General features: G+C 46.0%; 1 long non-coding RNA gene across 1 annotated transcript in view; it reads left to right on the top strand.

The window, feature by feature from the left end:
• The first annotated feature begins 424 nt into the window (after window positions 1-424).
• Window positions 425-22521, top strand: part of LOC126941239 (uncharacterized) — a 35730-nt gene continuing 13633 nt past the window's right edge. Inside the window, exons 1-2 of the long non-coding RNA XR_007721181.1 lie at window positions 425-731; window positions 9883-10062. This is a non-coding gene — a long non-coding RNA (uncharacterized LOC126941239). The remainder of the gene's footprint in view (window positions 732-9882; window positions 10063-22521) is intronic.

Genomic DNA, 22521 nt, shown 5'->3' with positions numbered 1-22521 from the left:
GGCGGGTCTGGGCCCGCAGCCGTGTCGAGTGGGTCTCCGGTGTTTTACGGGAAGCTCCGAGAGCCCAGTCCGCGGCCACGCATCCGCCCACGGCTCCCCTGGAGGCACAGGCCCCGGCTCACTTCCCCACTCAAAACGCCGCGGGGGCTGGTGCCGTCCGCAGCCTCCGGTCGGGAACGGCGCAGGGAAGCGGGTTACAGGAAAAGGGCCGCCTCGGAGCGGGGTGGCGCAGCCCCAGGGCACGGCCCTCAGCCCGCTCAGGGGCCCCGACGGCGCCAGCACCGCGCGCACAGCACGCCGCGCACGCCACGCCGCCCGCGCACACCACGCCGCCCGCGCACACCACGCCGCCCGCGCACACCACGCCGCCCGCGCACACCACGCCGCCCGCGCACACCACGCCGCCCGCGCACACCACGCCGCGCCGTGGTCCCTGCTTTAGAAAAGTCCCAGGAAACGGCGAGGAGGAAGAAACCTTGGAAGCAGCGCGGTGAAAGCTTCCCCACCCGAAGGAAGAGGCTCGTTCCCTTTTGGCTCCAGGACTATTCGGGGTGGGCCTGCTGCCCTGAAACCAGCTCCATCTCCCGAAGACCGAAAGCCGGGGTGTCGCTGGGACCAGGGGCGAGACGTCGAACACGTGGGGAGGATGAGAAGGCGCTGGAGACGGAGGGTGTGGTCGCGGATGGGAATGTACTGAAGCCACTGAGCTGTGCGAGTAAAAATGGTTGACAGTAAGTTTTATGTATATTTTACCACAATTTTGTGTGTGTGTGTGTGTAAAAGTTCTGTTTATCTGTACAATGGGAATAATATTGGTACCTATAGTTCGCAGGGTTGTTGAGAGGAAGAAATAAGATCTCAAGTGCTTATCACAGCATCTAGCGCCTGAATACGCAGGGATAGTAATACAATGAGCACGTGAAGAATGTGCTATTTATATTAAAACAAAAACTACATCAGGCCATCCCTCAGCCAGGCAGCCAAACTTAGCACCCAGGCAGTGAGCCGTGTGGGTGGTGTGTGCTTTCGCATGGGTGTGAAAAGAACGCCTTACCTCTATGGTCTCCCTCCCCGAACACAAAACCCCATCTAACCGTGAGAAAAACACCGGACACATCCCCGCTGAGAGGATAGCGGGCCAGGCCTCCTCAAAACTGACAGGCTCGTCAGCAACAAGGAAAGTGTGAGGAGTCTCAGCTCGGGAGGAGCCTACGGAGACGAAATACAACCACCAACTGCAACGGGCGTCCTCGGTGAGCTCCAGCCCAGAAAATGACATCAGGTTAAAAACTAAGGCCTGACGCGGTGGCTCACGCCTGTAATCCCAGCACTTTGGGAGGCCGAGGCGGGCGGATCACAAGGTCAGGAGATCGAAACCATCCTGGCTAACACTGTGAAACCCCGTCTCTACTAAAAATATAAAAAATTAGCTGGGCGAGGTGGCGGCACCTGTAGTCCCAGCTACTCGGGAGGCTGAGGCGGGAGAATGGCGTGAACCCGGGAGGCGGAGCTTGCAGTGAGCCGAGATCGCACCTCTGCACTCCAGCCTGGGCGACACAGCAAGACTCCATCTCAAAAACAAAACAAACAGAAAAACTAAGGGAAGCTGAATAAATGGTGGGTTTTAGTTATACCAGTGGATCAGCGTTAGTTCATTAATTGTGACAAATTTGCCATTCTAATGCAAGAGGAGAAACCGGGTGTGGGGCATAGAGGAACTCTGTTAGTTCCTCTATGTTTGCAATTGTTCTGTAAATCTACAACTAATCTAAAATTTAACAGTTACTAGAAAGAAAGAAAGGAAGACTGAAAAAACGATTCAAGAGGAAGTGATAATGTTGAAGACGGGGAAGAAACTGTGACGTACAGATAATAGGAGTCCCTGAAGAAGAAATCCAAAGTGAACAGAAGACTGAAATTTGTAAATCAAGAAAAGTTTCCTGAAATAAAGTAATTTGAAACTACATGCTGAGAAACTTTATATATATTTATGTATTTTTAAGAGACAGGGTCTCGCTCTCTTGCCGAGGCTGGAGTACAGTGGCCCCTTCCAAGCTGCTCCCTGTGCCTGGCTCCCAGGCATCTCACAGGCACTTGGTGCTGGCAAAAGTAGTATTTCTTTTTTTTTTCAAATGTAATTTATTTTTGTTTGTTTGTTTATTTATTATTTTATTTATTTTAGATGGAGTCTCGCTCTGTCTCCTAGGCTGGAGTGCAGTGGTGTGATCTCGGCTCACTGCAACCTTCACCTCCCAGGTTCAAGTGATTCTCCTACCTCAGCCTCCCGAGTAGCTGGGACTACAGGCGCCCACCAGCACACCCAGCTAATTTTTGCATTTTTAGTAGTTACGGAGTTTTGCCATGTTGGCCGGGCTGGTCTTGAACTCCTGATCTCAGGTGATCTGCCTACTTTGGCCTCCAAAAGTGCTGGGATTACAGATGTGAGCCACTGCGCCTGGCCTCAAATGTAATTTAATTTGTTAAACTTACTGTGGAATGTTTCCAGTATACACAACGGTGTGGAGAATCGTGTCATGAACCCCGTGGGTTACCCCAGCTTCAAGCGTTTTCAACACTGCTCTTCTTGCAAACTTACCTCCAGGTGTCGTGTAATGTCCTACACATTAGTCCGATAAGGGCTTTTTACAACTTTGGCCTGGTGGCAATATCATTATCCCATTCAGCAAGATCCGTATTTATGCATTAACATCTTCTAACACCGGGTCTGTCTTCAGTTTTCCACAGTTATCTAAAAAATGTGTCTTTGCTGTTGATTTGCTTGGATAGGGATCCAAGTTTTGTCCCCCTAGTACATTTTCTGGAAATGGCAGCTGAGTGTCTGATCCTCTGTAACAGTGCCCTTTCCCTTTTGGCCCCCATGCTGCTTATTCCTGAGGAAAAACATCGGTCATTTGTCCTATAAAATCTCCCACAATTTGGATGTGGTGATGGTATCTTTGTGGTGACATTTGTCGGTCCCTCTGTCATCTATTCCCGGAAACGGATCACTATGTCCAGGTGCCCATTAGATTTCAGTGTGACGTTTGTGGCAGGAACCCTCCATGACTGGTGCTGTGCACTTTGGTGTCACATCCGGAGACACTTCATGTCTAGTTGTCCCACTTTTCATAAAACTAAGATTGATTGGTGGACGCAGTTGGTGTCTGACTCAGCCTCACGAAGCGCCACTTCACCCTCTCACCTGGTGGACTTCAGTAGCCATTGGTGATCATTGCCTCAATCTTTATTTCATTAGAGAAAGCAACATAGGAACTTTCTAGTTCCATTTCCCCCTGCATTTACTAGCCATGGTTTCTCTTTCTACAAACAGTCTGTCTTGAGCCAGGCATGGTAGCTCACACCTGTAATCCCAACACTTTGGGAGGTCAAAGGTGAGAGAATCACTTGAGGCCAGGAGTTTGAGACCAGCCTGGGCAACACAGATAGACTCTTTCTCTACAAAACTAAAAAATTAGCTGGGCATGGTGGTGGCGGGCACTGTGATCCCAGCTACTTGGGAGGCTGAGGCAGGAGGATTTCTTGAGCCCAAAAGTTGAGACTGTAGTGATGATCAGACCACTGCACGCCAGCCTGGGCAACAGAGAGACCCTATGTGTAAAAATCAAAACGTACTTTCCTTCATCAACTACTAAGGTGTTCTGAAATATGGTGTATACTGTCGAAACAGATAGATAATGCTTGATTTTTTCCTTTTATTTATCAATTTTCAGACTAGTTAGGGTCCTAGAAAGCACCAGTGGCAACCAGTTATTTATTTATTTTTAATTTTTAATTTTTTTTTTTGAGATGGAGTCTCGCTCTGTCACCAGGCTGGAGTGCAATTGCACAATCTCGGCTCACCACAACCTCCACCTCTCAGGTTCAAGCGATTCTCCTGCCTCAGCCTCCTGAGTAGCTGGGATTACTAGCATGTGCCACCACACCCGGCTAATTTTGTATTTTTAGTAGAGATGGGGTTCACCACGTTGGTCAGGCTGGTCTTCAACTCCCGACCTCAAGTGATCCGCCCCCTCGGCTTCCCAAATTGCTGGGATTACAGGTGTGAGCCACCACGCCTGGCCAATTTTTCATTTTTTAAGATATTATTTGGACTTCACATATTTTTATGCACTTAAATGCATGTAACAATTGTTATTTTTGATTCTTTCAAATGATACATTTTTGGTACATAGCAGGTGTACCAATCCTTTTGTGACAGGCAAAAGCAAATACTAGAAAGGTGAGGAAAGAGACTCAGCAGGTGGTGCTGGCCAGGTTCAGCACAGGACATGTCAATAACGTGTGGCAGCGACAGGAGGCCCCTTCCAGGAGCTTGGGGGAAAACACTGAACACTGCCTCTCTGTGAAGATGGATAAGGTCACTTAAGGATGAGGTCAGACCTACTGAATGTCGCTTAAAAAGACAAAATGGCTCCCAAACCAAAGTCTAGCTGTCTGCAGTAACATGCCTAAAGAAATAATGTGTCTGTCAGAAGGAGTTTAGTAATGAAGGGAGCATGGTGGCGAAGCACGGAAGGAAGTCTCTATTTTACATGGCAGAATATTCCTATCTTGGACATCTATCCAGCCAGCCAACCAGCCAGCCAGCGCAAGGACCCAAGGCAATGAAACATTTGAGTCCAGTGACAGCCCCTCTTGCTTTGATTCCATGCCCACTAGCCAACTTCCAGATAAGCTTTCTGCCTCCTGGCATATAACATTCACGGGCCAGGTTAAGAAGAATGCACAGTCATTTTTTTCAACAAGCAAATTGGCCCAGTTGACTACATGGCTTGGCATTTTGTGAATTTAGTTATCACATGTCAGTTACCCTGAGTTACATCAATCACAAGTCAAGGGCAAGGGGACATTTCTGGGATGGCAAAGACACAGACCTAGAGCCAAGGTGACTCCCTTAAGTGACGTTCTGTGGGGCCTTCAGTAGTCTGTGCCCAGCCCTCCCCTGCAGAAACCCTACCTCACTGTGCTTCTTAGAAGCTTCTAGGCCAGGCGAGGTGGCTCACGCCTGTAATCCCAGCACTTTGGGAGGCCAAGGCGGGCAGATCACGAGGTCAGGAGTTCGAGACCAGCCTGACTAACATGGTGAAACCCCTGTGTCTACTAAAAATATAAAAAGCCGGGAGTGGTGATGGGCACCTGTAGTCCCAGCTACTCGGGAGGCTGAGGCAGGAGAATCACTTGAACCCGGGAGGCAGAGATTGCAGTGAGCCAGATTGCACTACTGCACTCCAGCCTGGGCGACAGAGCGAGACTCCCTCTCAAAAAAAATAAAAAGAAGCTTCTAGCCCAGTTTTAATGAAACAAACCCTAGCACCCAGTCTCCAAACACTACTTAATTTATAGTCAGAGTTTGCCTAACTAATGTCTGTATTATTTGAATCAGAGCCGGATTTGCTGTTGATATTTGTGACATGACCAAAAAAAGGACTGGAATTTAATTTCCTTATTGCTCCTATTATGCCTAAAATTCTCACCATTGTTGTGGGTTAAGAGGATTAGTGTCTAGGAGTCCCCATGTGAAATCCAAATCCAAGTGGAAGCACAATTAAGTCAGGACTGTGTTGCTAGGTGTTTTAGAGGAACTCATTGCTAGCCTGAGGGGCGTGATGGAGGCTGCAGATGGAGACAGATACGGCTCCTGGACCTCCTCGCGGGAGTGCAGTAGAGTCACCTGAGAGTGCCCCAGGTGAGAGATCGACAGATCCTGTAGGACACACTAACGTCAGGGCAGGCATCAACAGACCCCAGTTTTAGAAAGCAAGACTGAAAATTAATTCCTACTACGTTAGGTGACCACCAGCCAAAGTGAGTTTAAAATATGAATGAAATTCAAGGTCATAGGGAATCCCCATAAGGCCACAGGCATGGGAGGGACAGCGAGATGGCCACGTGGTAGGAGCACGGGCCCAAGCATCTGGGCTACTTCCTCATGCAACTTGTTCCTTCTTGACCTGCTCGAGCCCGATCCCATGTATTCCACTGAAGATGGAGTGTGGCTGTGCACATCCAGTGGATAGCTCGTGAGTCAGACAGCACCCATTCATGATGGGCAGCTCAGGCCACAGGAGGACATGGTGGCCCATGGTCGTTCAATCTCTACTAGAGCCTGGTAGCAAGGCAAAAACTGTTTCTCGAAAGGAGAGTGTTCACTGAGGATAGCATATTCTAACAATCTGAGGGTTTGCACTGTCTTCACCCGTGAAGGCCTGCCAAAGGCTCCATGCTGCTTCCTTATCATAACATCACTGGCAGTTTAAGCCCCATCAGTTCTGCAGGGTCACCCAGGCCAAATGCAAAGCAGCTGGTACAGCTGACCTATTGCAGAGACATCTCTCACTCTGAGCCCTACTCAAAACTGGCGGCTGGAACGGCCGCTGGGTCAGTGGGCTGGAGTAGCAGGCCTAGATGAGTCACTTATTGCCTCCAAGATCCCGTGAGGCCCACTCAGTGCTGTTACTCTTCCTTGGCAGTAGGAGGGACCAGTTGCCGAAACTTGTCCTTTACTTGGAAGAGATATATTGACATGCCCCAGACGACTGGACCCTTGAACATTTTTGGAGGGCTGATTTCTCAATGTCTGGCACAAGTAGCGGCTACTCCATGTATCAAGTAGTTGTTACGTCCTGCTCAGATTTCCCAACTGCATGTTTTGCTCGATGTAATATACTAGTGGAAGGGAAAGGTGATCAGGGTTCCTGGTGACTACATTATGGCACAGGGCTAGAAAGCTGGTATAGCCAGACTTGGGGCAGTGAAGGTATATTATTGGCCTTACCAGGTGAAAGGAAACTGCTTCTGATGATATTTACTAAAGGTATAAAGAGGCATCTGTCAAATCAATAGCTCCATATAGATGCCAAGGAATATGTTAATTGCTCCATTAATGAAACTACATCTGGAATAGCAGCTGCAAGTGGAGTCACCACCTGACTGAGGGACAATCCATTGTCATCCCCAAAGATACATCAGTCTATGTGCAGGCCAAATAAGTGACTTGGATGAGGATATGGTAGGAATCACCACGCTTGCATCTTTGACTACTTTGATGGTGGCACAATTTCTGCAGTCCTTCCAGAAATGTGATACTGCTTTTGGTTTTAAGATTTTTTTTTTTTAGGTAGAGGCAGTCAGTGGCTTCCTCTGGGCCTCTCCTGCCATAATTGCCTTGTACCACAGGTCAGGGAACTAACACGTGGGTTCTCCAAGTTCCTGAGCACATCTCTTCCAGATATTATGCATTCCGAAACTGGGACACCACTGTGAGAAGAACATGAGCCAAAATGCCATTGGTCACCTGCCCTCCACAAGCTCCTACTCTGGGGAACATCGGTGGTGTTTTGCATCTCCAGGAACTGGTGCCAATTCTGAGCCAGCTTCTAGTCCTTTCACATCTGATTCTTTTGCCTTCTGCAGCGCACAGTCACACTAGAAAATGGGTGCAGTCCCCTTTAGGGAAGGCAGAGATAAAGACCAGCAGAGACGGGGTCTCTCTGTTGCCCAAGCTGGAGTGCAGTGGCATGATCATGGCTCACCGCAGCCTTGGCCTCCCGGGCTAAGGTGATCCTCCACCTCAGCCTTCAGAGTAGCTAGGACTACTGGCACCCACCACCTCCAGCTAATTTTTACATTTTTTGTAGAGACGGGGTTATGCCGTGTTGCCCAGGCTGGTCTTGAACTCCTGAGCTCAATCGATCCACTCGGCTCAGCTTCCCCAAGTGCTGAGATTACAGGCGTGAGCCACGGCATCCAGCCAGAATCATTAGATTGTAAGCCTAATCAGATCAGACAACCAATTCCTGAAAACCCAGAATCAATTCAGAGAATTCATCTTTAAGATTCCGTTTCTCTAGGACCAGCCCGCTTCCAGTACCAAATTCTGCTGTCAGTCAGGAATGAATCAGAGAAGCAGAGCCCCTTGGAGGTGGGGGTATCGACTGGTGCACATGATGTTATTTGTCGCAGGGACTTGACCTTCTGCAGCTGTGGGAGCTGGGTAAGCCACCTGTCCAAGGCTGTCTCCAAGGGCAGGCAGAGGTGAGGGGGATGTAAGGTGAGGGGGCAGGGCCGCAGGGATAGACTGAGGCGGCAGCTCTCGCGGCACCACTGGGCCGAGTGTCCTGCAGGAGGAGCTGGCGCTGTTTGTCACTGAGCTGACCTTTACACCTGACCCAGGGCTTGGCTCAGGGAAGGTGGAGCCCTGCGGCTGCTGCCTTCCGGTACTCCCGAGGAGAGCCCACTGGCAGGTGGCAGTGTGTATGACACACATGACACCTCTTGCTTCACTTCTGCCCTCAGATCTCCCACAAGTTTGCCCTTATGACCACCCTAATGGAAACATACAAGAAAGCAAAGCCAGGAAATGTCGTTCAGCCTTGCCTAGACCACATATTCCAAAGCCACCACCACGCCTTTATTTACATACTAGGATTAGATATCACAAAGGACTTTTGGGAGCCAGATGAACAAAACCCTAAGAAAATAGACCAGTGTCTGGAGAGAGTGGAAATGATATATTTCCTCGGAGTCCCTCCTTGCAGGGGTATCCCTGTAAGCGAGCGTATCTGTGGCTGGTCAGGCCGCTTCACAGGTGGTGCAGACTGGGCTGTGAGCCTCCAGGACTGCCTTCAGCTGAAACTCGTCAGATTCGGGAAGGCGCAGGACTGCAGGTGCTGCGTGGTGTGTCGGGTGGCCTCCTGCTGAAACGTCCTTGCTCTGATGATCCTCTGATTTACAGGGGAAGGGAAGGACTTCAGCTTTTGATGGTCTGCTCGCTAGCCCCTTTCAGAGGAAAATAATCTATCTTGGGTTTTCCAGAATCCAAATCTAAATGGTTTGTAAAGTAGAAAAACTGCAGATAGGTGGGAAGATATGTTCAGGTGTGGGCACACACACATATGCACACACACAGAGCCCCATCTGTGGTTTTATTGTCACTGCAGATTTCACAGATCACAGCTTGGGCATAGAAAATTGCTACATGGGCCGGGTGCGGTGGCTGATGCCTGTAATCCCAGCACTTTGGGAGGCTGAGGCGGGAGGATCACCTGAGCTTGGGAGTTCAAGACCAGCCTGACCAACATAGAGAAACCCCATCTATACTAAAAATACAAAAAGTTAGCCAGGTGTGGTGATGCATGCCTGTCATCCCAGCTGCTCAGGAGGCTGAGGCAGGAGAATCGCTTGAACCCGGGCGGCGGAGGTTGCGGTGAGCCAAGATCATGTCATTGCACTCCAGGATGGGCAACAAGAGTGAAACTCCATCTAAAATAAATAAATAAATAACTGTTACATGTTTTCCAATATTGTGGTGAAATTTTGCCTTGAGCATTCGGCCTGCCTGACAAGTGGGAAACACCAGATAGCCTTTTTCTGGTAAATGTGGCTCGTCAGGGACATTTAGGCTGAGAAGTGAAGGTTCTGCAGTGCTGGAGGATGTGAACCTCCTCCTCTCCAAAGCGGCCTCTGCATTTGCACCTGTGTCTCGGCACAGGAGGTGCTGTGGGGCGGCCTGAACTCCAGGCGACCCTCTTCTGCTGCGTCTCCCACGGGAGTTCGTGGTCCTGCCTGGTGCCCTGTTTGGCCTGCGGTGCATAGAATCAAACCCCCCGCTCTGAGGCCCCTGCAGTTCTCCCTCAGCCTCTAGGAGCCTGGGCAAAGTCAGCGTGTGGTGGGAACCCCGGGGGCTCCTTGCACCGCCCTCCTCGTGCCTGCTGTGTGGTGCCAGGGCATCTCTGGGAGGCTTAAACTCTCCCCCTCGGTAATCTAGAGAGAAGGCACGGGCCTCTTGCCCTGGTCTGTTCAGGCTGCTATAATAAAATGCCACAGATGGGATGGCTTATAACAGAAGTTTATTTCTCACAGTTCTGGAGGCTGGATGTCCAAGATGAAGGCACTGCCAAACTCCACATCTGGAGAGGGTGGTTTCCTGACTCGCAGACGACGTCTCCTCCCTGTGTCCTCACATGGCCTCTACTCTGTGCGCACCTGGAGAGAGAGCTCCCCTGTCCCCCCCTCTTCTGATGAGGTCACCAGCTCTATCAGGTAAGGGCCCTGGCCTTCGGCTTTCATTTAACTTTAATCACCTTTCTAGAGGCTCTGGCACACTGGCACACGGGGCCAGCACACTCCACAATGCCTGCCCGTCCCCTTCTTGGAAGCAGGGTGCAGAGTGGGTGCAGTGTGTCTTCTCAGAGAACTTTTTTTCTCCCAGAAAAAAATTTTGTCTCCTTGAGAAACATTTTAATCTACAAATGTTGTGCTTTAATCCTTTTGGATTCTTAGCCTGTTGGAACTCAAAACCTTGTTTCTTTCTCAAAAGCTTACCTTCTTTCCAGATGTCTGGAAATGTTTCATACTTTAATGTGGGTAGGGGTTATATGAATGTTCACATATGTAAACATTAATCAAGCTACAGATTGAAGATTTTTGCACTTCACTATCCCTGGATGTTACTACTCAATAACGTATAGTTTTTTGTTTGTTTGTTTGTTTTTGAGACAGAGTCTCCCTCTGTCGCCCAGGCTGGAGTGCAGTGGCGCGATCACAGCTCACTGCAACCTCCACCTCCTGGGTTCACGCCATCCTCCTGCCTCAGCCTCCTGAGTAGCTGGGACTACAGACGCCCACCACCTCGCCTGGCTAATTATTTTTAGTAGAGATGGGGTCTCACTGTGTTGACCAGGATGGTCTTGATCTCATGACCTCATGATCCGCCTGCCTCGGCCTCCCAAAGTGCTGGGATTACAGACAGGCGTGAGCCACCGCACCCGGCTGTTTTTTTTTTTTTTTTTTTAGATGGAGTCTTGCTGTCTCCCAGGCTGGAGTACAGTGGCCCAATCTTGGTTCACTGCAAGCTCCACCTCCCGGGTTCACGCCATTCTCCTGCCTCAGCCTCCTGGGTAGCTGGGACTACAGGCACCTGCCACCACGCCCAGATAATTTTTTGTATTTTTAGTAGAGACGGGGTTTCACCGTGTTAACCAGGATGGTCTCGATCTCCTGACCTCGTGATCCGCCTGCCTCGGCCTCCCACAATGCTGGGATTACAGGCGTGAGCCACCGCGCCTGGCCATTTTTTTTTTTTTTTTTTTACCCTGAACATGTATTAATTTAAAAATAAAATCTGCAGAACTAAATAATTCTTCAAAAGATATATTTAAAGCTACATGAGCCAGGTGCAGTGCCTCAAGTCTGTAATCTTAGCACTTTGGGAAGCCAAAGCATGAGGATCTCTTGAGTCCAGGAGTTCGAGGTTGCAGTGAGCTATGACTATACCGTTGTCCTCCAGCTTGGGTGACAGAGCAAGATCTTGTTGCAAAAAATACATAAATAAATTGCATGAAAGTTGTGTTTGATGTTTGATATATTGTTAATTAAAAAGAATTTACTGGGCCAGGCACAGTAGCTCACACCTGCAATCCCAGCACTTTGGGAGACTGAGGCAGGCAGAACTCTTGAGTTCAGGAGTTCAAGATCAGCCTGGCCAACACGGTGAAACCCCGTCCCTACTAAAAATACAAAAATTAGCCAGGCGTGGTGGCACACGCCTGTAGTCCCAGCTACTTAGGTGGCTGAGGCAAGAGAATCACATGAACCTAGGAGGTGGAGGTGGCAGTGAGCCGAGATCATGCCACTGCACTCCAGCCTGGGTGACAGTGAAACTCCATCTCAAAAAAAAAGAAAAAAAGAGAGAGAGAGTTTAGTAACAGTGAGTGTAGTATGATGAACAAATTACGTGCACACACATGCACACATGCAAACAACTGGAAAGAATCACTCCAAAATATTACCCTGGGGACTGGGATGGAAATTAGTAGGGGTTTTCAGGGCTTTATCCTTTTGTTTTTACACAGGTTTACTGTTTGAAATTTTTGCAACTATCATGTGTTACTTTTGTAAACCCCAAAGATCTAGGACAGATCTCAGTTAATTTAGGAAATTTATTTTGCCAAAGATAAGGACGTGTGTGGGTGACGCAGCCTCAGGAGTCCTGATGACACGTACTCAAGGTAGTCGGGGCACAGCTTGCTTTTATACATGTTAGGGAGACAAGAGACATCAATCAATATATGTAAGCAGTACGTTGGGCCGGGCGCGGTGGCTCAAGCCTGTAATCCCAGCACTTTGGGAGGCCGAGACGGGTGGATCACGAGGTCAGGAGATCGAGACCATCCTGGCCAACGCGATGAAACCCCGTGTCTACTAAAAGTACAAAAATTAGCTGGGCGTGGTGGCATGTGCCTGTAATCCCAGCTACTTGGAAGGCTGAGGCAGGAGAATCGCTTGAACCCGGGAATCAGAGGTTTCAGTGAGCCAAGATTGCCACTGCACTCCAGCCTGGCAACAGAGCGAGACTCCGTCTCAAAAAAAATGAAATAAAATGAAATAAAAAGTACAGTGGTTTGGTCCACAAAGGTGGGACAACCCAAAACGGGGAGGAGGCTTCCAGGTAGATAAGAGACAAACAGTTGCGTTCTTTTGAATTTCTGATTAGCCCTTTCCGAAGGAGACAATCAGATATGCATTTATCTCAGTGGGCAGAGGGGTGACTTTGAGTTCTGTCTGTCCTTTGTCCACAAAGAAATTCCTTGTGAGGGAGGCATGTAGCTTTTTTATCTTAGTAGCTATCTTGGTGTGGGAATAGAATGGGAGGCAAGTTTGCCCCAAGCAGTTCCCGGCTTGACTTTACCCTTTGGCTTAGTGACTTTGGGGTCCCAAGATTTATTTTCCTTTTACACTTTTATAATTACAAACCCTACCTAGCAAAAATATTTTGCCAGTATAGTGATTCTGGGTTCTGAACTGTTTCTGCCATGCTACATTTCACTCATAATTTTAAGCTCAATTTCATAGGTCATCCAAACCCTTTTAGAGTCGAGGAAATTGCAACAGTGAAGCCACACATGGGGGTGTATTAAAGAATCCTACACATGAGCACAAAAGAGAACACGTGTCACTGAGGTCGGGATGCGGAATGGAGCTGCGGAGTGGCGCTTCCTGGAGCTGCAGTTCAGATTTATTCCTTTAAGAACATGTATGGGGGCCGGGCGCGGTGGCTCAAGCCTGTAATCCCAGCACTTTGGGAGGCCGAGACGGGTGGATCATGAGGTCAGGAGATCGAGACCATCCTGGCTAACACGGTGAAACCCCGTCTCTACTAAAACATACAAAAAACTAGCCGGGCGAGGTGGCGGGCGCCTGTAGTCCCAGCTACTCCGGAGGCTGAGGCAGGAGAATGGCGTAAACCCGGGAGGCAGAGCTTGCAGTGAGCTGAGATCTGGCCACTGCACTCCAGCCTGGGTGACAGAGCGAGACTCCGTCTCAAAAAAGAAAAAAAAGAACATGTATGGGGTTCTTCCTCACTTTCAGGAAAATTCAAGCTGTAGATGTTTAGAGCAGATTATTTAATGAGACTCAGCTAGGGAGTCTCATTAATGGGAGAAAGGGAGAATGGCAGTAACTCATAATGATAAAATATCATTTCACAGAAAATCATCATTTCAGAGAAATCACTTTGTGCCAGATACCAGCTGTGGAGACAGACATAGGCATTTTAAAGGAAAGCTAATGAAATGTTTAAACGATGTCCAGCAGATTTGAAAGGAAAAGACGTTCTGTATTCTGATGCCTTGCCTTAGAATTGACACTGAGGCTGTTTCCTGACATCTCATAGTTTCTCGTTTTTTTCATTCTTCTTCAGCATCTCTATCTGTATTTGTGCGTTCTGAAGCTCAGCTTAGTACATTATGCTAATATTCTGTTAATTGGGTGGTGTGACCTTGGGGCTGTGACCAAGGTGTGGTTCCTCTGCGTCTGCTTAGGGAGTCGATGTTAGATCACAGAGAAGCAGCCACACGCCACAGCCCGTCCTGTCCTCACAGGGCGCGCCGGGGACATGTGCGGGTCACACCCATGCACGTACGTGCTCAGTGCACTGTGTTACTGGAAAGAAAAATGCATGGCTCATCTGGTGTCTTCTGTTCTTTCTTCATACAATTTTTGGTAACTTTTCTTTTTTTAAAAAAAGTGGTTTTAACTAGTCAAGTGAAGCAATGGGAATGGAGAAAGAACAAAAGTATCTGTTACTTGTCATCAATTAATTGTAAACACCACTGCACTCGGGCAAGCCTGTGGCTTTTTATGTATTTATGTTTTATTTATTTTTAATTATTCATTTTGAGACAGGGTCTTACTCCATCACCCAGGCGAGATTGCAGAGGCGCGATCCCGGTTCACTGCAGCCTCGACCTCTTGGGCTTAAACAATCCTCCCACCTCAGCCTCCCAAGTAGCTGGGACCACAGGTGTGCACCACCATCCCTGGCTAATTTTTTAAAAAAATTTCTTGCAGAGACAAGATTTCACTATGTTTCCTAGGCTGGTCTGGAACTCCCAAACTCAGGCGATCCACTCGCTTCAGCCTCCGAAAGTGCTGGGATTACAGTCATGAGTCACTGTGCTTGGCTCAGCTTGTAGCTATTAACAAAGGCCATGACTTAATCTCTAGGCCCAGCTAAAACATAGAGGAAACCGGCATGCCGAGGAAGAAAGGAGTTCTTGAGAGAGGCCGGGCGCGGCGGCTCACGCCTGTAATCCCAGCACTTTCGGAGGCCAAGGCAGGCGGATCACGAGGTCAGGAGATCAAGACCAAGGTGAAACCCCGTCTCTACTAAAAATACAAAAAATTAGCCGGGTGTGGTGGTGGGCGCCTGTAGTCCCAGCCACTCAGGAGGCTGAGGCAGGAGAATGGTGTGAACCCGGGAGGCGGAGCTTGCAGTGAGCCGAGATTGTGCCACTGCACTCCAGCCTGAGGTGACAGAGTGAGACTCTGTCTCAAAAAAAATAATAATAATAACTTCTTTTTATTTATTTACTTGTTTTTTTGGAGGCAGAGTCACTCTGTTGCCCAGGCTGGAGTGCAGTGACACAATCTTGGCTCACTGCAGCCTCTGTCTCCCGGGTTCAAGCCATTCTCATGCCTCAGCCTCCCAAGTAGCTGAGACTACAGGTGTATGCCATCATGCCTGTTATGCCCAGCTAATTTTTGTCTTTCTAGTAGCCATGTGGTTTCGAATGTCGGCCAGGATGGTCTTGAACTCCTGACCTCAAGTGATCCGCCCCCTCAGCCTCCTAAAGTGCTGGGATTACGGGCCTGAGCCACCGCACCTGGCCTCTCTCAAAAACTTCTTTTAACATTTCCTACAAGGCAGGCCTACTGGCAACAATTTCCCTCAAATTTCATTTGTCTAAGAAAGTCTTGTTTCTGCTTTCAATTTTTCTATTTTTTGTTCTAGTAAAATATACACAACATAAAATTTACCATCTTCAGCATTTTAAGTGTAGAGTTCAGTGGTGTCAAGTACATTCATATTGTCGTGCAACTGTCACCACCACCATCCATCCCCAGAACTCTCTTACTAAGCTCTGTACCCCTTAAATAATTCCCCATTCCCCCTTCTCCCCAGCCAGTGCCAACCACCATTCTACTTTTGCCTCTGTAATTTTCACTATTCAAGGTACCTCATTGTATTAGTCCTTTCTCACATTGCTATAAAGAAATACCTGAGACTGGGTAATTTATAAAGAAAAGAGGTTTAATTGGCTCACGGTTCTGCAGTTTGTACAGGAAGCACAGTGCTGGCATCTGCTTAGCTTCTGAAGAGGCCTCAGAAAACTTACAGTGATGGTGAAGGCAAAGTGGGAGCAGGCGTCTTACACAGGGCAGGGCAGGAGGGGAAAGGGAGGTACTACACACTTTTAAACACCCAGATCTCACGGGAACTCACTCACTATTTTGAGAACAGCTTCAAGGGGATGGCACTGAACCATTCATGAGAAATGGCCTCCCAATCTAATCACCTCCCATCAGGACCCACTTCCAACACTGGAGATTACAATTCGACATGAGATTTGGGCAGGGACAAGATTCACACCGTATCACTCATATACATGGAATCAAACAGTATTCGACTTATTGTGACTGGCTTATTTCATTTAGCATAATGTCCTCAAGCTTCATCTATGTTGTAGCACATCTCAGAATTTCTTTTTCTTTTGTGTGTGTGTGTGTGTGTGTGTGTGTGTGTGTATATATATATATACACACATACTTTTTTTTTTTTTTTTTGAGACAGAGTTGAGTCTGTCAGCCAGGCTGGAGTGTAGTGGCGTGATCTCAGCTCACTGCAACCTCCATCTCCTGGGTTCAAGCGATTCTCCCATCTCAGCCTCCTGAGTAGCTGGGATTACAGGCATGTGCCACCACGCCTGGCTAACTTTTTGTATGTTTAGTAAAGATGGAGTCTCGCCATGATGGCCAGGCAGGTCTTGAATTCCTGGCCTCAAGTGATCCACCCACCTTGGCCTCCCAAAGTGCTGGGAATACAGGTGTGAGCCACCACACCCGGCCAGAATTTCTTTCCTTTTTCCTTTTTAAGGCTGAATAATATTCCATTGCATGCATAGATGACATTTTGTTTATCCATTCGTTCATCAAAGGACGCTTGGCTTGCAACCACATTTTAGTTATCGTGAATAATGCTGCAATAAACATTGGTGTACAAATATCTTATTGAGATCCTGTCTTCCATTATTTTGGATATACCCAGAATTGGGATTGCTGGATCATATGGTAATTCTATTTTTAATTTTTTTGTTTTTTTTGAGACAGAGTTTCGCTCTTGTTGCCCAGGCTGGAGTGCAATGGCGCAATCTTGGGTCACTGCAACCTCTGCCTCCTGGGTTCAAATGATTCTCCTGCCTCAGCCTCCCTAGTAGCTGGGATTACAGGCCTGTGCCACCACGCCTGGCTAATTTTGTAGTTTTAGTAAGAGACGGGGTTTGTCTATGATGGTTAGGCTGGTCTTGAACTCCCAACCTCAGGTGATCCGCCCGCCTCTGCCTCCCAAAGTGCTAGGATTACAGGGGTGAGCCACCGCACCCGGCCTCTATTTTTAATTTTTTAAGGAATTGCTATACTTTTTCCACAGTGGTTATAGTGTTTTGCATTCCCACCAACAATGTGCAAGGCTTCCAATTTCCCCACATCCTTACGAACACTTCATATTCTGTTTTTAGTTTTGCTTTTCTTTCTGGGGTGTGTGCGTGTGTGTGTGTGTGTGTGTGTGTGTGTGTGTGCTTTACAGTAGTCATCCTAATGGGTTTGAGGGAATATCTTGTAGTTTGAATTTGCATTTCCCTAATGATTAGTGAAGTTCAGCATCTTTTCATGTGCTTATCGGCCGTTAATATATATATCTTCTTTGGAGTAATATCTATTCAAGTCTTTTGCCCGTTTTAAAATTTTGGTTTTTTTAAGCCGGGCGCGGTGGCTCAAGCCTGTAATCCCAGCACTTTGGGAGGCTGAGACGGGCGGATCACAAGGTCAGGAGATCGAGACCATCCTGGCTAACACGGTGAAACCCCGTCTCTACTAAAAAATACAAAAAGCTAGCCGGGTGAGGTGGCGGGCGCCTGTAGTCCCAGCTACTCGGGAGGCTGAGGCAGGAGAATGGCGTGAACCCGGGAGGCGGAGCTTGCAGTGAGCTGAGATCCGGCCACTGCACTCCAGCCCAGGTGACAGAGCGAGACTCCATCTCAAAAAAAAAAAAAAAAAAAAATTTGGTTTTTTTTTTAGTTTTTGGAGTTCATGTTCTGAAAATTAATTCCTTATCAGATACAAGATTTACAAATATTTTCTCCCATTTTGCACATTATCTTTCTACTCTGTTGATAGTGTCTTTGATGTACAAAATTTTAAAATTTTTATGAAGTCCAATTTATTTTTTCTTTTGTTGGCTATGCTTTTGGTGCCATATTCAAGAAATAATTGCCAAATCAAATGTCATGAAGCTCTTGTCCTGTGTTCTCTTGTAAAATTGTACCATTTGGGGTCTTAGATTTAGGCCTATGATCCATTTTTTTTTTCTTGACACGGAGTCTTTCTCTGTTGCCCAGGCTGGACTGCAACCTCTGCCTCCCAGGTTCAAACGATTCTCCTGCCTCAGCCTCCCAAGTAGCTGAGATTACAGGCGTGCACCACCACACCCAGCTAATTTTTGTGTTTTTAGTAGAGATGGGGTTTCACTATATGTTGGCCAGGCTGATCTTGAACTCCTGACCTCAGGTGATCTACCTGCCTTGGCCTCCCAAAGTGCTGGTATTACGGGCGTGAGCCACCGTGCCCAGTCTATGATCCATTTTCAGTTAATTTTATATATGGTGTGACGTAAGAATCCAACTTTATTTTTTTCCCTTGTGGGTATCCAATTTTCCCAATGTCAGTGGTTGAAAAGACTGTTTTCCCCCACATTGAATCATGTTGGCTTACTTGTCGAAAGTCACATGACCACACGTGATTTCTGGGCTCTAAATTCTATTTCATTGGTCTATATGTCTGTCTTTATGACAATACTGTTTTGGTTACTCTAGCTTTGTAGGATATTTTGAAATCAGAATATGAGTCCTCCAGCTCTGTTCTTCTTTTCCAAAATGGTTTTGGTTATTTGAGGTCTCTTGACAATCCATATACATTTTAGAATTGACTTTTCTATTTCTACAAAAAATGTCATTGGGATTTTGATAGAGAGTGCATTAATCTGTAGGTTGCTTTCAGCAGTGTTGACATCCCAACAATATTAAGTATTCCAATTCATGAACATGAGATGTCTTTAAAATTGTTTGTGTCTTTTTACATTTCCTTCAACAATGTTTTGTAGTCTTTTTGTGTAAGTCTTTTACCTTCTTGTTATCCCTGGTTATTTTATTTTTGATACTATTGTAAATGGAATTGTTTTCTTAATTTCTCTTTTTGGATTATTTATTGTTTTGTTTTGTTTGTAGAGATGGGGTCTTGCTATGTTGCCCAGGCTGGTCTTGAATCCTTGGGCTCAAGAGATCCTCCTACCTCAGCCTCCCCAGTGGTTAAGACTACAGGCATGTGCCACCATGCCTGGCTAATTTAAAAAACAATTTTTTTCTTTTGTAGAGATGGGGTCTTGCTCTTGACCAGGCTGGTTTCAAACTCCTGGCCTCAAGGGATCTTCCCTCCTGAGCTTCCCAAAGTGCTGGGATTATAGGTGTGAGCCACTGCACTCGGCGTATTTATTGTTATTTAATAGAAATGCAACTGTGTTTAATTATTGACTTTGTATCTTTCTAGTTTGGTGAATTTTTTTATTATTTTTAACTTTTTTGTTAAATCTTTAGGGTTTTCTACATATAAGACCATATGGTCTATGAACAGAGATCATTTTACATCTTTTTTTCCAATTTGTATGCCTTTTATTTCTTTTTCTTGCTCTGGTCAGAGCTTCCAGTACTGTGTTAAATAGAAGTGGCAAGAGCGGGCCTCCTTGCCTTGTTCCCATTTTTAGAGGAAAAGCTTTTTCAGTCTTGCACCAGTGAGAATGATGTTCATCACGGGTGTGTCATTATGGCTTTTATTATATTGAAGTAACTTCTTCTATTTCTAGTGTGTTGAGTGTTTTTATTGTGAAATGTGTTGAATTTTGTCAAACGCTTTTTCTGCATCACTTTTTTTTCTTCATTCTTTTAATATGATGTATTACATTAGTTTATATGTTGAACCATCCTTGCAATCCAGGGTTAAAAAAAAATCCCACTTGGTTTTGGTGTATAATCCTTATAATGGGCTGCTGAATTCATTTTGATAGTAGTTTGTCAAGGATTTTTGAGTCAATGTTCATAAGGAATATTGGTCTGTAGTTTTCTTTTGTTTCGTTTTGTTTTGTTTTGTTTTGTTTCCTAATAGTGTCTATCTGGATTTGGTATCAGTAATGCTGGCCTCATAGAATGAGTTAGAAAGTGTTAGCTTCTCTTAAATTTCTTTGAAACATTTGAGAAGGATTGTTGTTAATTTTTCTTTGGGTGTTTGGTAGAATTATTCACCAGGGAAGTCATCAGGTCCAGGGCTCTTCCTCGTCAGAAGATTTTCATTAGTGATTCAGTTTCCTTACTAGTTATACATTAAATCAGATTTTCTATTTCTTCAGGATTTAGTCTTGGTAGGTTTTGTGTTTCTAGGAATTTGTTAATCTCATTTGGATTATCCAGTCTCTTGTCATACAATTGTTCATAGTACTCTCTTTTCTTTTTTTTTTTTTTTTTTTTTTTTTTTTTTTTGAGATGGAGTCTTGTCCTGTAGCCTAGGCTGGAGTGCAATGCTGCAATCTTGGCTCACTGTAACCTCCGCCTCCCAGGTCCTGGTTCAAGCAATTATCCTGCCTCAGCCTCCCGAGTAGCTGGGATTATAGGCACGTGCCACCAACCCAGCTAATTTTTGTGATTTTAGTAGAGACAGGGTTTTACCGTGTTGGCCAGGCTGGTCTTGAACTCCTGACCGCGTGATCCACCCACCGAGGCCTCCCAAAGTGCTGGGATTACAGGTGTGAGCCACCGTGCCCAGCCTAGTCATTTTTATTTTAGTATAATTGGTAGTAATTTTCCCATTTTCCTTTCTGATTTTAGCAATTTAGTAATTTAAGTCTTCTCCCTTTTTTCTTAATCTAGTTGAAGGTTTGTCAATTTTTTGTTAATATTTTTGAAGAACCAACTTTTGATTTCATTGATTTTCTGGTTTTTTTTTTAATGTTCCAGTTTTGTTTGTCTCAGCTCTAATCGTCTTATTTCCTCCCTTTTGTTAGCTTTGAATTTTAGTTTGTTCTTTTCCTAGTTTCTTAAGTTTTAAAGATAGGTTATTGATTTGAGATATTTCTTATTGTTTAACATAATTGTTTATAGCTATAAGTTTCCCCCTCAGCATTGCTTCTCTGTGTCCCGTTATTTTGGGTATGTGATTTTTCCTTTGATCCTATTGCTTGTTCAGAAGTGCATTGTTTAAGCTGAGTGTGGTGGCTCATACTTGTAATCTTAGCACTTTGGGAGGCTGAGGTGGGAGGATCACTTGAGCCCAGGAAGCTGAAACTGCATTGAGCTGAGGTCTCACCACTGCACTCCAGCCTAAGTGACGAAGTGAGATCTCAAAAAAAAAAAAAAAAGTATTGTTTAGTTTTTATTGATTTGTATATTTTCCAGTTTTCTTTCTGTTATTACTTATTTTTTTCTAGTTCTTTTTAATTTTTTATTATTTTTTCTGATTACAAATTTTATACCGTTATGATCAAATAAGATGCTTTTATGATATCTATCAAAATCTACTGAGGCCGGGTGCAGTGGCTCATGCCTGTAATCCCAGCACTTTGGGAGGTCAAGGTGAGCAGGTCACCTGAGGTCAGGAGTTCAAGACCAGCCTGGCCAATGTGGTTAAACCCCATCTCTACAAAAATAAAAAAATTAGCCAGGCATGATGGCGAGTGCCCGTAATCCCAGCTACTCGGGAGGCTGAAGCGGGAGAATCACTTGAACCTGGGAGGCAGAGATTGCAGTGAGCTGAGATCATGCCATTGCACTTCTGCCATGGCGACAGAGTGAGACCTTGCCTCGGAAAAAAAAAAAATCTTTTGAGACTTACTTTGTGGTCTAATGTATGGTCTATCTTGGAAAATGCTTCAGGCATACTTGGGAATAACGTGTATGCTGTTGTTATTGGATAGAGTGTCCTGTATATGTTTGTTATATCTAGTTGGCTTATTATGTTTTTCAAGTCCTCTTTTTCCTTATCTCCTTTTGGATTGTTCAATCCATTATGAAAACAGAGTACTGAAATCTCCAACTATTTTTGTAGAACTGCCTATTTATCCCTTCAGTTCTGTGCATTTTTGCTTTATATATATTAATTGTCTGTTATTAGGTACATAAATGTTTATAATTGTTATATCTTCTTGTTGTAGTGAAACTTTTATTAATATATAAGGTCCTTCTTTGTCTCTTGTGACAGTTTTTTACTTAAAGTCTATTTTTCTGTTAGTATAGCCACTCCTGCATTCTTTTGGTTACTGTTCATGAGTAATATCTTTTTCCATCCTTCATTTTCAACCTATTTGTGTCTTTGGACCTAAAATGAGTCTCTTAGTGCTAGGCACTGTGGCTCACATCTATAATCCCAGCACTTTGGGAAACTGAGGTGGGAGGATTGCTTTGGGCCAGGTGTTCGAGACCAGCTGGGGAAACATAATGAGACACTGTGGTCTACGAAGGATTTTTTTTTTTTTTTTTTTTTTTTTTTTTTTTTTTTTTTTTTTTTTTTTTTTTTTTGAGACGGAGTCTCGCTCTGTCGCCCAGGCTGGAGTGCAGTGGCCGGATCTCAGCTCACTGCAAGCTCCGCCTCCCGGGTTCGGGCCATTCTCCTGTCTCAGCCTCCTGAGTAGCTGGGACTACAGGCGCCCGCCACCTCGCCCGGCTAGTTTTTTGTATTTTTTAGTAGAGACGGGGTTTCACCGTGTTAGCCAGGATGGTCTCGATCTCCTGACCTAGTGATCCGCCCGTCTCGGCCTCCCAAAGTGCTGGGATTACAGGCTTGAGCCACCGCGCCCGGCCTACGAAGGATTTTTTAAAATTAGCCAGGCATAGTGGTGCATGCCTG

The sequence above is a fragment of the Macaca thibetana genome, chromosome 18 (assembly GCF_024542745.1).
Source record: "Macaca thibetana thibetana isolate TM-01 chromosome 18, ASM2454274v1, whole genome shotgun sequence".
In the NCBI taxonomy this organism is placed as follows: Eukaryota; Metazoa; Chordata; class Mammalia; order Primates; family Cercopithecidae; genus Macaca; species Macaca thibetana.
Note: the sequence above shows the minus strand (reverse complement) of the source record. Positions and strands in the feature narration are given on the sequence as shown.